General features: G+C 42.8%; 1 protein-coding gene across 1 annotated transcript in view; it reads left to right on the forward strand.

The window, feature by feature from the left end:
* Positions 1–11,055: 11,055 nt before the first annotated feature.
* LOC135372118 (uncharacterized) overlaps positions 11,056–13,948 on the forward strand; it is a 38,230-nt gene continuing 35,337 nt past the window's right edge. The window contains exon 1 of the mRNA XM_064605822.1: positions 11,056–11,201. The gene's annotated coding sequence lies outside the window, so the exon portion shown is untranslated. The remainder of the gene's footprint in view (positions 11,202–13,948) is intronic.

Genomic DNA, 13,948 nt, shown 5'->3' on the forward strand with positions numbered 1-13,948 from the left:
CTGGCAATGTGGCGCATGTTCACAAGATGTAGAACCAGAGACACAGAAAAAAACTGACAGCATATCATGATCTCAATTGTGTCATTGTGGCCGTGTTTCTGTCTCCTGTTCTGCATTTGTTAATCTTTTTGTGTAGTTGCTGGATTTTAGCCCAACAGCAGGGGTCAGCAAATAGAGCACATCCAGAACATGCAAGGCATACATTTCCTCATTCTCCGCATTCCTCATTCAAGTAATGTTGAAGAAGTAATCATGCGAAGAAACAATACAACAGTGAAGCTGGCTTCAGTACACTACAACATGTAACAATATACAGTATGCCTCAGTGTTTCCCAAACAGTGTGTCAGGACCCCCATTGAGGCCGCGATAGCCCAAACGGGGCCCAAGAGAAAGCAGATGAAGTGAGGGCAATATGCCACAAAACCAAGGAAACTATCTCTCTACGACTGCATTATATTGAAGTTGTTTTACAAAAATGCAAGTTCAGTTCAGCACACAATCAGTCGGGAAACAAGCTAACTCGCAGCAATGCTTTGAATCAAGTGTGCAGCAGTATTCCTCACTGTATCATGACGAGACCGTGGACCTACATCAGACACTACTTGCACGCACTAGTATAACATTCATATTTCTTTATTTATTTCGAGAACCCCAAGGGTCCGGAGGACATTACATGGGGGGTGGGAACTCGAGCGTAAGATACATTTACGGCAACTTGATAGAAACAAACAAGCAAGCAGAAAAGAACAACACAATTAGCAGTAAGTAAACAGGAAAATAAAGAAACGACGACAGTACAATCTTATATGAAAACAAGTATTAAAGCGTGAAACAGGGAGTTCGTTCACGTAAGTACAGATAATTAACAAATATGATAAGGGGGAGGTGAAAAATTTCATAGCAACTGACATACAAGCGTGGTGGTCTTGTGGGTGGAGTGAACGGGAGAGGGTGTTACAAAATAGTGTATGGTAGATAATAGTTGCGAGAGGTGATGGGAGGTTGTTCCATTCGATGGCAGTTGAACAAAAGAATGATCTGGATAATGCATTGGTATTACAATGAAAGCATGTGACCTTATTAGTGTGGTGGATGCAAGGAAAAATGACACTCGGTCGGGTGATGGGCGATTGGTGCGGTGGCAAGATGAAAAAGAACCAATGGAAGAGGGCTAACTTGGCAATACGGCGACGATGTTGGAGTGAGTCGAGATTAAGGTTTGATTTTAACGCGGTTACAAGGGATCGAATTTGTAGTCGTTGGAAATGAAACGGGCAGCCCGATTCTGGATGGCTTCTAGGGCGTCGCAGAGATACTTTTGAGGAGGGTCCCAAATAGGTGATGCATATTCCAGCTTGCTTCGTACAAGAGCCGTGAAGGTTAGGAGCTTAAGATGGAGGGCGCCAACCTGAGGGTGCGTCTAACAAAGCCTAGGGAGCGAGAAGCGTTAGTTATTATGTTGTTGATGTGCTCGTTCCAAGTTAGGTTGGAGGAAAGGAGGATTCCAAGATATTTGTAAGAATCTGCTCGGGTTAATGTGATATCACTTAGAGTGTAGGGGAAAGGAGGAAGGCAGGAGACCCGTCTTCGAGAAAACGACAAAATGCGACACTGTGCAATGTTCAGAGGCATTTGCCACTCATTGCACCAATGCCGGATTAGTTAAAGGTCGCTTTGTAAGGTTAGTTGGTCAGAAGGAGAGAGGATTTGCCTGTACACTACACAGACGTCAGCAAAGAGACAAATCGTGGAAGATATGCCTGAAGGAAGGTCATTTATATAGATAAGGAAAAGGAGAGGGCCGAGGACTGAACCCTGAGGGACACCAGAAAGCACAGGTACATCTGGGGATTGGTGGTTGTTGCAAGTAACAAATAACGTACGATTAGTCAGAAATTGAGCTATCCAATGGACGACATACGGGTCGAGGTTAAGCAGATAGAGTTTGTATAGAAGCTTAGAGTGCGGCACCATATCGAAGGCCTTGCGAAAGTCTAAGAAAGCGGCGTCAGTCTGATGATTATTGTCCGCGTGGAGAAAGATGTCGTGAACAAAACTGACTACTTGAGTTTCACATGAAAAGAGGTTTCGAAACCCGTGCTGCAAGTGATAGAAGAAGCATTTTTCTTCAAGGTACTTAACTACGTTGGAGTATGCGTTCGAGAATTTTACATACTATAGATGTGAGTGAAATGGGGCGGTAGTTATTAACGATGTGGCAGCTGCCTGATTTGTGAATAGGGACAATCTTCGCCATCTTCCAGTCCTGCGGTATGGCAGAATCTTGGAGTGACTGAGTAAATATGCAACATAGAATCTTGCTGGAAATAGATCTCGTGTTGTATAGAACCTTCGGGTTAATAGGGTCCGGACCAGCACTCGACGACAGCTTAAGTGACTCAATTTTACAAATGCCATGAGTGCTGATATGAATGGGGACCATAGGTGACAAGGCGATTACTGATAATGGAGTTTGGGTGGACCCGTTATCGGTGTTGAAAACGGATGAAAACAAGGAAGCGAAAGCGTTGGCGCAGTCGCTGTCGGCGGGTGTCAGACTGATACGGTGGGATTTTCGTGGAGATAAGATTTTTCAAAATTGTTTTGGTTTATTCGTCAAGAGAGACGGGAGGTCGATGGTAAAGAACTTATGTTTCACTTCCTTGATCGAGCACCTGTATTCCCGTTCACAGTAGTGAAATTTAGCCCATGATACGTTGTCGCCAAGACGCTTTGCTTTCCTGAATAAGCGCTTTTTCTTGGTTAGCAAGATTTTAAGACTTTTCGTGAACCAAGGATTGTGATCATAAGATTTCACTCTTATCTTTGGAACATTGTACCCGGTAAGGTAGCTTATGTTGTCACGAAAGAGGGACCAGTTATCCTCAATGGAGTGAGGCAAGGTGCCATGAAATGAATTTTCATACAGAGCTTCAAGACCCTCGTTGATGGCTTGGAAGTTAGCTCGAGCATAGTCGTATATGGTTTTATCGTTGAATTTATGAACATTTGGACTACTTGAAGAGATATCTTAGAAAATGGCCTTGTGGTCACTGAGACCATCAGTGACATGCAAAGAAGTGATGTGCTCAGTATGGGAGGTTAAAACCAAGTCAAGGGTTGACTGCGTGGCATGAGTTATTCGCATAGGATGTGGAACGACATGCGATAGATTAAATGTAAGGCATAAATCCACAAACAGTGTCTCTTGTGAACTCCTGGAAAGATTGCCGTGGAGCAAGTCCCAATTTATTGACCGTATATGTATCAGCGTATATTGAAGGTGTATATTACTGTATATATGTATCAGGGCAGATTTCAAGCTTCCTGAGCGCGCACAGACGGTGATCTCAGTTGTCTCGCGACGTAACAGACGGGAAAGACACCGGCTGACACACACAGACATCCCGAAGGCTATGCCCATCTTTGTTGATGCACCCACGAATCTACAGGAAGACTGCCGAAGCTCTCCCACTCGTATTAAGTACCTGTAGCTTGAACTACAAACAGTTCAGTGCACACTCCACAAAACGAGAACAGTTGATTGCTGCTTTCATGGGCGCGGCCATGCGAGCGGCCATGCGAGCCGAGAAGGACCGTTCAACAGAGGAGCAATTTTAGGTAAGTTCGAACGTGGCGCCAGTCGTCGGTGCAACAATTTCCAGAGTGAACCGAGTTCGATCAGCTCAGATAACGCTTTTTTCATTCTTTTTCTTTCTAGTAATATTTATCATTCTGTTTGATTCATTTCCAATTCTAATTCCAATTCCAGCTCAACCGCTCAGCGCGCTGACACTAGTGCAACGTAACGTAGAGTCAATAAAGCTTTCGCTTCCTCGCTTCCCTAAGGAGAAGAGTACTTGAAGTATATTCCTGTTGTGTGATTCCTTTTTTCCCTCTCTACGTTCCAGAAACATACGGTTTCTGAGCCAGGACAATATAGTTGTGAGCTCAGTTGACTTACAGAAGTATCCCATACAGATCCCGTACCGTGAAGACCACCACCCCAAACGTGGTTGCCACAGTTTCGGTTTTGGCCTTTGCATGTCAAAATTCAGGGATTGATATTTTAATACACGTACGCGTTTCAAAATTTTTAAACGTGGATTTTAACTAGGACAGTCTCTCATATCGGTATCTGGCTTTTGTTCAAGACGTCCTTATTAGAGTTAATTAATGAATTTAATTGATTAGTCATCCTTATTAGTCTCTCTTGGAAAAGATACGCGCCCGTAGAACTCAACTGTGAAAATGACATGCTATCGTGACTAAGTTTGTCCCCCCAAGCTGAAACACACACACACACAAAATAAACGGGGTGCCACAAACGCATACTCCGTGGTCGTAGCCATTTTAATGGAGATTTTTTAAAATAAAACAACTAGGACTTTGTGTATAGTTTGGCACGTACGCGTACGCGAGTGGAGGAAAACCTTATCTGCAAGGTATTTTGGCATTCTAATTTGCATAATTCACTAAGATGTATTTTTTTGTGTGTGTGTGTGTGAAGCTCTTTTTCTTTCTTCGAGAAACAGAAAGAGCAGAATTGCTGGCAATCGGTTTAGATATTAGATGAATCCTTCATCGATATCCTTCAAATTATTATCCCCAGAGGTGACATTTGTTTTTAGTGCACCATTTCAGATTTTCCATTATTGAGATACTTCGCTCGCACTAACTCGGAAGTCGCCAAGGGGGAGCGAGCCCTAACCTAACCTAACCCAACCTAACCTAACCTAACCTGAAGGAGAGCACTGCTGGACATGGAGTTAGAGATTGAGAAGTACGGCATTTTCAAAGAGGTCCTCGGAGGGAAAATTGGGGGGTGGGGGGGGGGGGCGGGGGGTAAGAGCCAGCACTGTGAAAACTCGAGGAGCGGTGGACTGTTCCCCCCTGCCCCCACATTCTGATTTATACCGAAACTAAACAGGAGCAGCTTTCCAAGCTAGGGCTCCGGAACGAACCGACAACAGTAAAAAACAATAAAAGAAAAAGAAAAACAAGAGAGAAAAAAAGAGGAAGGAAGCACAAAAAAGATATATTCGCTTGAACCGCAACGGGTCAAAAAACATTGCAAACTCGTTTTTCTTGTGCCAGTCATCGGCATTTTTAGCAGCTTTTCTGAACCGTGATGTGGATTACAGGCCCAAATAATCACAAATGAGCAAGCACGCATCCTCGCTGCTTAATTTTTGGTCACTTTACGTCGTATGAAGTGCAAATTGTTGCGCCTACCACTAGCGCCACATTCGCGTTCAAATTGCTCCTCTGTTGAACTGTCCTTGTCGGCTCGCATGGCCGCGCCCATGAAATCGGCAATCAGCTGTTCTCGTTTTCTGGAGTGTACACCAAACTGTTCACAGTTCAAGGTACAGATACTTAATCCGAGTGGGAAAGCCTCGGCGGTCTTCCTGTGGATTCGTGGGTGCATCAACGAAGATGGGCATAGTTTTCGGGATGGCTGTGTGTTCGACAGCTGATATCTGTGCGCTGAACTAACTTCTATTTTTTAAAAACAACTTCAATATATTGCAGTTGTAGCGTGATAGTTTCCTTGGTTTTGTCGCATATTGCGTTCATTTCATCTGCTTTTTCTTTTCGCCAACTGGCCCGCTTTAACTATTGCGGCCTCCCTAAGGTTTATGTGTCAGTTTTGGAAACACTGATATTGTTACATGTGACACATTGTAGTGTACTGCAGCCAGCTTCACTGTTTGTCTGATAATTTGCACGGTTACTTCTTTAATATTATTTGGATTACTTTCATCTGCTACTGCACCATTAAATAGGATAGAAATCCATTATGGTTCAGAATTATTTTTCCTTTGCAATGTTCCCACACTGATCTTGATGACAAGTTGTCTCTCATTAAATTCCTTTTGGGTTGTATTTCACACTGCTTACAGCATAATGTGAGAATGAGAAAATCTATGCTTCACATGTTCTCAGCATCCTCTACAGCAACTGCTCCTGGGCTTAAAATCCAGAAACTACACACGAAAAAAAAAAAGAAAAAACTGTAGAACAGACGACACATCAAAAAGGACACGACAAAATGATTGGGACTGTGTTATGCTATACTTTTTTTGTGTGTGTGTGTGTCTCTGGTTCTGCATTTTTGTGAACATGTGCCATGTTGCCGGCACCCTTGCCCTCTTGTCACAAAAACACCCTCAGACATAAAAATGCAGACAAAAAAGTAGAGAACTCCAACTTAACATAACAAGAGAGAACAAAGATGGGGACACAGGAAGCTTCTAGAGTCTCGGAACATACGCAGTGACCCCTCGGTTTTTAAGAAAAACCGTGGCCCTTCCCCGAACAATACTCCCATCTCCTTAAATAATGACCGGTTGTGCAATCGCTCATTCAGTTTGGCACTGATGATGTCCGTCGCATGACGGATCAAACGTCTGAGTAAACCTTGTTATTTTGTTATGTTAAGTTGGAGTTCTCTACTTTTTTTGTCTAGTTATGTCGTCTCCCGGCTTTTGGAGTACTTTTGCATAAAGATGCAGGTTGTGAGAGGCACGTAAACACTGCTTACATTGGTAACCTGTCTATCACAAGACATGTGAAAGGATTGCCAAATTAAAATTCAGTAATACAAAAATGATTCTGAAATACATAATTCCAGTAGAAGGGAGAGTAAACATTGGAATAACAGGTAAACGTAAAGCACTGAAGTGTTGGCATTCTTCTGATGTGTATGATGTACTGCTCTATTTAACCCATGACATATATGTTGTCAAACATTAACTTCTTGCATTCAACATCAAGATGCGACACGTCTTTACACGGACACGTGGCACACCATTTTGGCACAAAGATTTGATATCTCTGCTTGTTGGACATATCAAGCAAATACTGTGCCAAAATTGTGTTACCTACATGACATACTGCTTTGCTGAGATATGTTACGGAAGAAATACTCCTGGAGCGATTATAGGAAGTGCATACGAGTACATATGCTTTGCAACGTTGTTCCAAAGTTCCAAGTGTTGAATTGGCAAAGCATTAGTCATCTCATAACAAAGTGATGAAAGAAACTAGTGAGAAATGCGAAGCCGCAAGCACTGTTGCATGGCCATGTTCACAATGGGCAATGACGCTTTTCACTTTGCGTACCGCGGACTGACTATGCTCAATGAGTGGTTTGCAGTATCTATGATTGATGTAGGCCATGGCAACTACCGATGCACTTTGCAGAGTGTGCAATGATGTCTTTTGTGAACGAGACAAACCTCAATATATTCCCACGTAATTTTGATCCTACAATTAATTGAGTTGAGGGTTTCAGGTATTTAAGTGTGCACCTCTCTTCTGATATTTAGTGGGAATCACACATTAGTTACGCGTCCTCTAAGCCTCTTAAAAAAATTGTGTTCTTGAAGTGGACACGGAAACTACCTTTCGCAGACAGTACACTGCTGGCATACAAAACCCTTGTACAAAGTGCCTTAGAAACGGTACAAATGACATCATACTGTCCATCATAAAAACAAATGACATCATACTGTTCAACAGTGCCACCAATTTGGTGCAGTTGAGCTACGCTCAAAGCTAGGGGGGACGAGTTCGCATCAAAAAGGCACGGTCTTGAGGGGATTATGGTGGTCTTTGACAGAGCACGCGACTTTCGGTCCTACTTTTCTTTCAAGAGGAGGCAGTGAACAAGTGCCCATTCGTGGAACCCAGCCCTCCCCTTCCGATTTGTTTTGGTATCAGTCTGTCTACCAATGTCATGATGACATTTATATTCTGTTGAGATTCTTACATGCTGTCCAGGACATATATGTAGGTAGGTAGGTATGCCAAGAATTTTTTTTATTACTAACCTTTTTTTGTAGTTCGAATCCCTCGAAAAACCATTGCACAGCACCAGAACACAAAGGCTACATAATGAACCAGTTTCACCAACCTTTTCAGCATCTGAACTAAGATGAACGGTCATTAAACTATCTGCTTCACCACATCACCGATGGAAAAAAAGAAGTGTCTGTTTGAGGATTGGCAACCCTTGATATTGGTTCAGTTAACCAGAGTTGGTGAAACCGGGCCTATGGAAGTCACTGAAACATTCATCACATCACAAACCAAAGTTTGTAAAAAGAATTGAGTGCTAGCATGAAGTTTTGGCAATTCTGAGTAGCATTTTAACTGCTGCCTATGTAGCTGCTGCATAATTATAAGTAATTCAGAAAAAGTAATACAAAATTTGAGGGTACTCTACTCTACTCTACTACTCTGCATGGTATTGAAAACTATGATGATTCCAAGTGCTCATCATCTTGGCCCACATTCTGTAGCAGATTTATCAGCCATTTGTGTTCCTATTTGTGGTACTGTGTCAAACTAGTCACTCCACCCACATACCAGCATTCCTAGGTTACACATACATGTGGTTGATATATGAAGAGGGGAGTCAAGTCCTGTAGATCGCATAAACAAAATACAGAAACCGACACTGAAGATTTTTGTTTAAGTTTAATTTGTACAAGGTTTCGCATGGAGGCCCACGCTTTCTTAGGTCCTACCTGAGGAAGTGTCAGTTTCTGTATTTTGTCTGTATCATGTAGTTATAAGAGTGGTTGAAACCACCTCACAGAAGTTGCAGATGCTGTTCATCAACTTTATTTTGAGATGGACAGAGTTTCATTGCCTGGGGCGGTACTCTACCCCATAGTTGCTTGTGGTGTGAGGAAGGAAATAATGTCCCATGGAGTCCAAAATTGCCAAAAGAGCTTCGAGAGCAGGCATTCTTTGGCTCGATTTAGCTATAGGCCAAGAAATTTTAGAGAGAGGGGCAGGAGTTCAGATTATTGAGATCTCAAAATGGCAGTTTGGAAAGCTCAGTAGTGTGGGCAATGACAAAGAATATACTCTGGATCTTCTACAGCACTGCAGTGACAGCACCTGAGAGAGCCAACTTGCCTCATGTGGTAATGACACTGAGCTGTAAATGCCCCATTGAGTCACAGTGCACCACATTGGCGAGAAGTGTTTTGTGGCATCCAGAAACCAAGCTCTGGGCCAACATTTCTCAGTACAGACGGGACGAAAACGTCAGTTGTCCATTGACAGGAACACTATTTAAACAATCCATTGATATGTTGGTGAACGAGATCTGCTTTCTACATGACCAGTAACAATTCCTTTGCTATCTTTCACTGTGATTTAATTAAACACATCCCTCATGTGACGGCGTTCCCGGCACAGTTTTACCTTGCTAAACCACTTTTCGCGGCGCTTATCAAACATAACATTAGCGGTTCTTCGTAGGCCGAGGCCGAGGAAAGCAAGAGACGTTTCCATGATGTTTACCGTGATGTACGTGATTACCGTCGTGACAAATGGTCGACACAGCAGTTTTACGGTACGTTTTCCTATCGTGGACATTTTTCGCTACCAGATTGCCTGTCCAAAACAGCTACGACTGCATCAATGTCACTTCACCAATGAATTCCTTCATAAGTTACACGCGCGTGTTAGCACACCAAGTCGTTACACGTCTGAAAAATACCTGACGAAATCGGCAGAAGAAACATATGCTTTATTAGAGCTTGCAGTGATTATCCTTTTCATGCAGCACATCACGCAACACCATACAGCTCCGTCGTTACTCCATTTTCTCTAATAGCCTCGTCCCCAATAGTAGCCGAACGGCCGAACCTCTGAAGCGTTGTTTTCCTAGTATTCATACGCGTAGTTATTTACGCCTCTAACTTAATTAAATTAATGAATAATTGAAAGATACATGCTGAATACCACACAGAATTGCATAAAGACTCGTTATTCTGGAGTGTGACCTTCTTAAACACTGATTTTCTCACGTAAAACCATGCTTAACACTGGACTGCATAGACCCATTGTGATTTATTTTGACAGTTTGAATTTGAAGGGTGGATTTCTTAGCGTGGATTTCAAAAGTTTTATTATTAAGAGTGGGTAACAGGGTACACCCGTTTGGAAAGCTCAGTAGTGTGGGCAATGACAAAGAATATACTCTGGATCTTCTACAGCGCTGCAGTGACAGCACCTGAGAGAGCCAACTTGCCTCATGTGGTAATGACACTGAGCTGTAAATGCCCCATTGAGTCACAGTGCACTACACTGGCGAGAAGTGTTTTGTGGCATCCAGAAACCAAGCTCTGGGCCAACATTTCTCAGTATAGACGGGGCGAAAACGTCAGTTGTCCATTGACAGGAACACTATTTAAACAATCCATTGATATGTTGGTGAACGAGATCTGCTTTCTACATGACCAGTAACATTCCTTTGCTATCTCTCACTGTGATTTAATTAAACACATCCCTCATGTGACGGCGTTCCCGGCACAGTTTTACCTTGCTAAACCACTTTTCGCGGCGCTTATCAAACATAACATTAGCGGTTCTTCGTAGGCCGAGGAAAGCAAGAGACGTTTCCATGATGTTTACTGTGATGTACGTGATTACCGTCGTGACAAATGGTCGACACAGCAGTTTTGCGGTACGTTTTATATGTTGCCTATCGTGGACATTTTTCGCTACCCGATTGCCTGTCCAAAACAGGCTACGACTGCATCAATGTCACTTCACCAATGAATTCCTTCATAAGTTACACGCGCGTGTTAGCACACCAAGTCGTTACACGTCTGAAAAATACCTGACGAAATCGGCAGAAGAAACATATGCTTTATTAGAGCTTGCAGTGATTATCCTTTTCATGCAGCACATCACGCAACACCATACAGCTCCGTCGTTACTCCATTTTCTCTAATAGCCTCGTCCCCAATAGTAGCCGAACGGCCGAACCTCTGAAGCGTTGTTTTCCTAGTATTCATACGCGTAGTTATTTACGCCTCTAACTTAATTAAATTAATGAATAATTGAAAGATACATGCTGAATACCACACAGAATTGCATAAAGACTCGTTATTCTGGAGTGTGACCTTCTTAAACACTGATTTTCTCACGTAAAACCATGCTTAACACTGGACTGCAAGGCGGCGGCAAAGAAAGACACGTGACACACATCACTTCTAGCGCATGCGCAGCGCAACTGATTTTCCTCTCCCGAAGGCCAAGTGTACGCGACCCGCGTGAGTTCTGGAACGCAGCATTGGCGGTTTCGTGCGTGGTTGCGTGACAGTGCTGCTGTGTTGGCTGTTCTCCCATTGCTTCGTTACAAGAGTTGTGCGGACTACAAACAATCTGAGTAAGTTTACGGATGTCTTCAGGCGCTAATGTTGTGGATCGATAATGCAATTACGAGTGAAATTGTCACGAGGTCACGAGCCGGACCTAACTGCACGCAGTCCGTCCACAGCTCTGTGCAAATGTTCAAACAGTGGCTTATCCATAATGGTAACCACGGGGACGCGATTCTGGGGCAGTGTTGCCACACGTAAAACAAACTTATATCTGTAGATCCGAGTCCGAAAAATCTGTAGATAGAGCTAAAAATCTGTAGCCATTCAAAACTCAGCTTCTTGAACGTTTTGTCTTCAAATCTGGAATGTCTGCCTGCGTCTCTAAATTCAAGGGTTTATTTCGTTCCACTGCTGAAGACCACAGTCGGAATTTATTGCTGCGGCGGCATTGCGCGTTGGAACTTTCGGTTTGCGATGTCGCGTGTTCAACTCAGCAACAATAGAAAAAAGTGCCACTGCACGTTGATTTTAATATTTTGACATGTGTATATTCACATGAGCTGTGGCAACTAACGCAAGAATCGCGTGTAGTAGGAACAATTCTCTCACTCGTTCCACTATCACAATGGTGAGCGAGGATCGCAATTCATGGACAACAAAAACAATAAATTTTATTTATTTATAAAATACTACAAACCCTGAAAGGGTCCAAGTAGGAGGGGCAGAGAAAGTCCAAAATAATTTACAACAAGACACATATGTCACATCATGTAACTGCGTTTAAGCCTTTCACAAATGCAGTGACAGAGCGGTGTGAGACCTGAGCAGATGACAAAGAATTCCATTCTTCGATGGTTCGAGGAAAGAAGGAATATTTAAAGCAGTCAGTCCTGCACTGGAATGGTTTGAGTGCGCGGCTTAGCCGTGTTGATCTAGGTGCGTGTGGACTGATATAGTCCTGATGATTGATTCGATATTGACCATTGAGTACATGAAAAAGAAACTGGAGCCTATGGGTCTTTCTACGCTCTTCCAGCGGTATTAAGCCACTCCGTGCGTAAAGAGGAGTAACTGAAGTGAGACGATGGTACGACTTAAAAATAAAGCTCTCCTTTGAACGGATTCAAGTAGTCGAATATTCGCAATGGTGTACGGGTCCCAAACAATATCACTATATTCCAGAATAGGACAAACTAATGTTTTGAATGCCGTTAACTTAGTATGAGCTGTGCATTCACGAAAATGACGTTTTAAGAACCATAATTTCTTGTTAGCCTTCTTTGTTATGTATTGGATGTGCTTATTCCAGCGCAGGTCTGATGTAAGAAAAACGCCCAGGTATTTGTATTCGGAGACCCTTGAGAGATTCACTGAGCGGTTTCCTTTTGCGAGTGACACTCATGACCACACACTTATTTATGTTAAGAGGTAACTGCCATGTCTCACACCATTTTCTGCAAACAATTATTTAAACATGCACAGTCATCACCGCTATTAATCTCCTTATGCAATACACAGTCATCGGCAAAAAAGTTCATTTTAACATCGATACCCATACCAACATCATTTATAAAAATTAAAAACAACAAAGGACCCAGGACCGAACCCTGGGGAACACCGGATGTGTACGAAGGACGAGTCGGCGTTATTCGCATGGACAAATTGTTTTCTATTGTCAAGGTAGTTGGAAAGCCAGGTAAAGAGTTCATCGCTTACAATTTCCTTCAATTTTAATAATAATTTCCTGTGAGAGACTCTGTCGAATGCTTTAGCGAAATCCAGAAAGTTTAAAGAGGTCCCACAGGGAGTTGACTGACACAGATGAAATTGCTAGGGCACTGAAGGTATCAAAGAAGTTGGAAAGCTCATCAATTACACTATTGTCGTCTGCCCTAGAAAAGTCCGTTTTTGGTGAAGGGTCCCAAATTCTAACAGTACCATCCTGTGGTCCGATATGCCTTCAAGGATGCTGCATTCTGCTTCTCTAGTAAATATCTTGTTTGATACAAACATGAAATCCAATATTGACGAGGTAGTGCCCTGCGTTCTCGTAGGCTCCTTAACGAGCTGGAGTAAATTGAACGAGAGTTGGTCAACGCAGCGAGAGCAGACCAGTCAATGTTGGGCAAGTTAAAGTCACCACCAAGGATTACATAGGGATGGCGGGCAGCGTGAGTGTTTATATAATCAGACAGCTTATTCAGAACGGATATGCCTGTAAAAGCCACCTACAAGCAAGCTTCACCCAAACCATTTCGACATCAACCGGCAGCACAATGTACTCAATATTTTTTTTTAGGACAACAGCGACGCATCTAGAGGATCTATCCTTACGAACAACAGTATAGTTGGGTGGAATTATTTCATTATCACTGTGAAGCCAAGTCTCCGTAACAATGAGCACATCCGGATCATGAGACAAACTTTCTATGTCTACTATTTTGTTCACCATGCTTCTGGCATTTAGATTAAGAACCCGAAATTTATCAGAACCAGTCTTTCCATTAAGTCAAGCTTTATTAGTACTGGTCAGTGGTGCATCCTTTACAGAGGTTGCTTTGCGTCGCTGACCAGAAGCATAGTCCCAAACGTACAACACACCATCTATGTACAACTTGTCATAACTCGACCGTACTTTAGCACCTCGTGACCTTTCATCGCGAGCGCTGTCCCATAACAATTTCCTTGTTGCCCTAATTCTGCTAGAGAAGTCTTCCGTAATGAACAGCTTCGTGTTTTTAAGCTTACTTGCATTACGCAACACCTCAGTTTTCTCGCAAAAACTCTTAGTATGACAGGACGAGGTTTACTT

Source organism: Ornithodoros turicata, unplaced genomic scaffold (genome assembly GCF_037126465.1).
Source record: "Ornithodoros turicata isolate Travis unplaced genomic scaffold, ASM3712646v1 Chromosome13, whole genome shotgun sequence".
NCBI classification, from domain to species: domain Eukaryota; kingdom Metazoa; phylum Arthropoda; class Arachnida; order Ixodida; family Argasidae; genus Ornithodoros; species Ornithodoros turicata.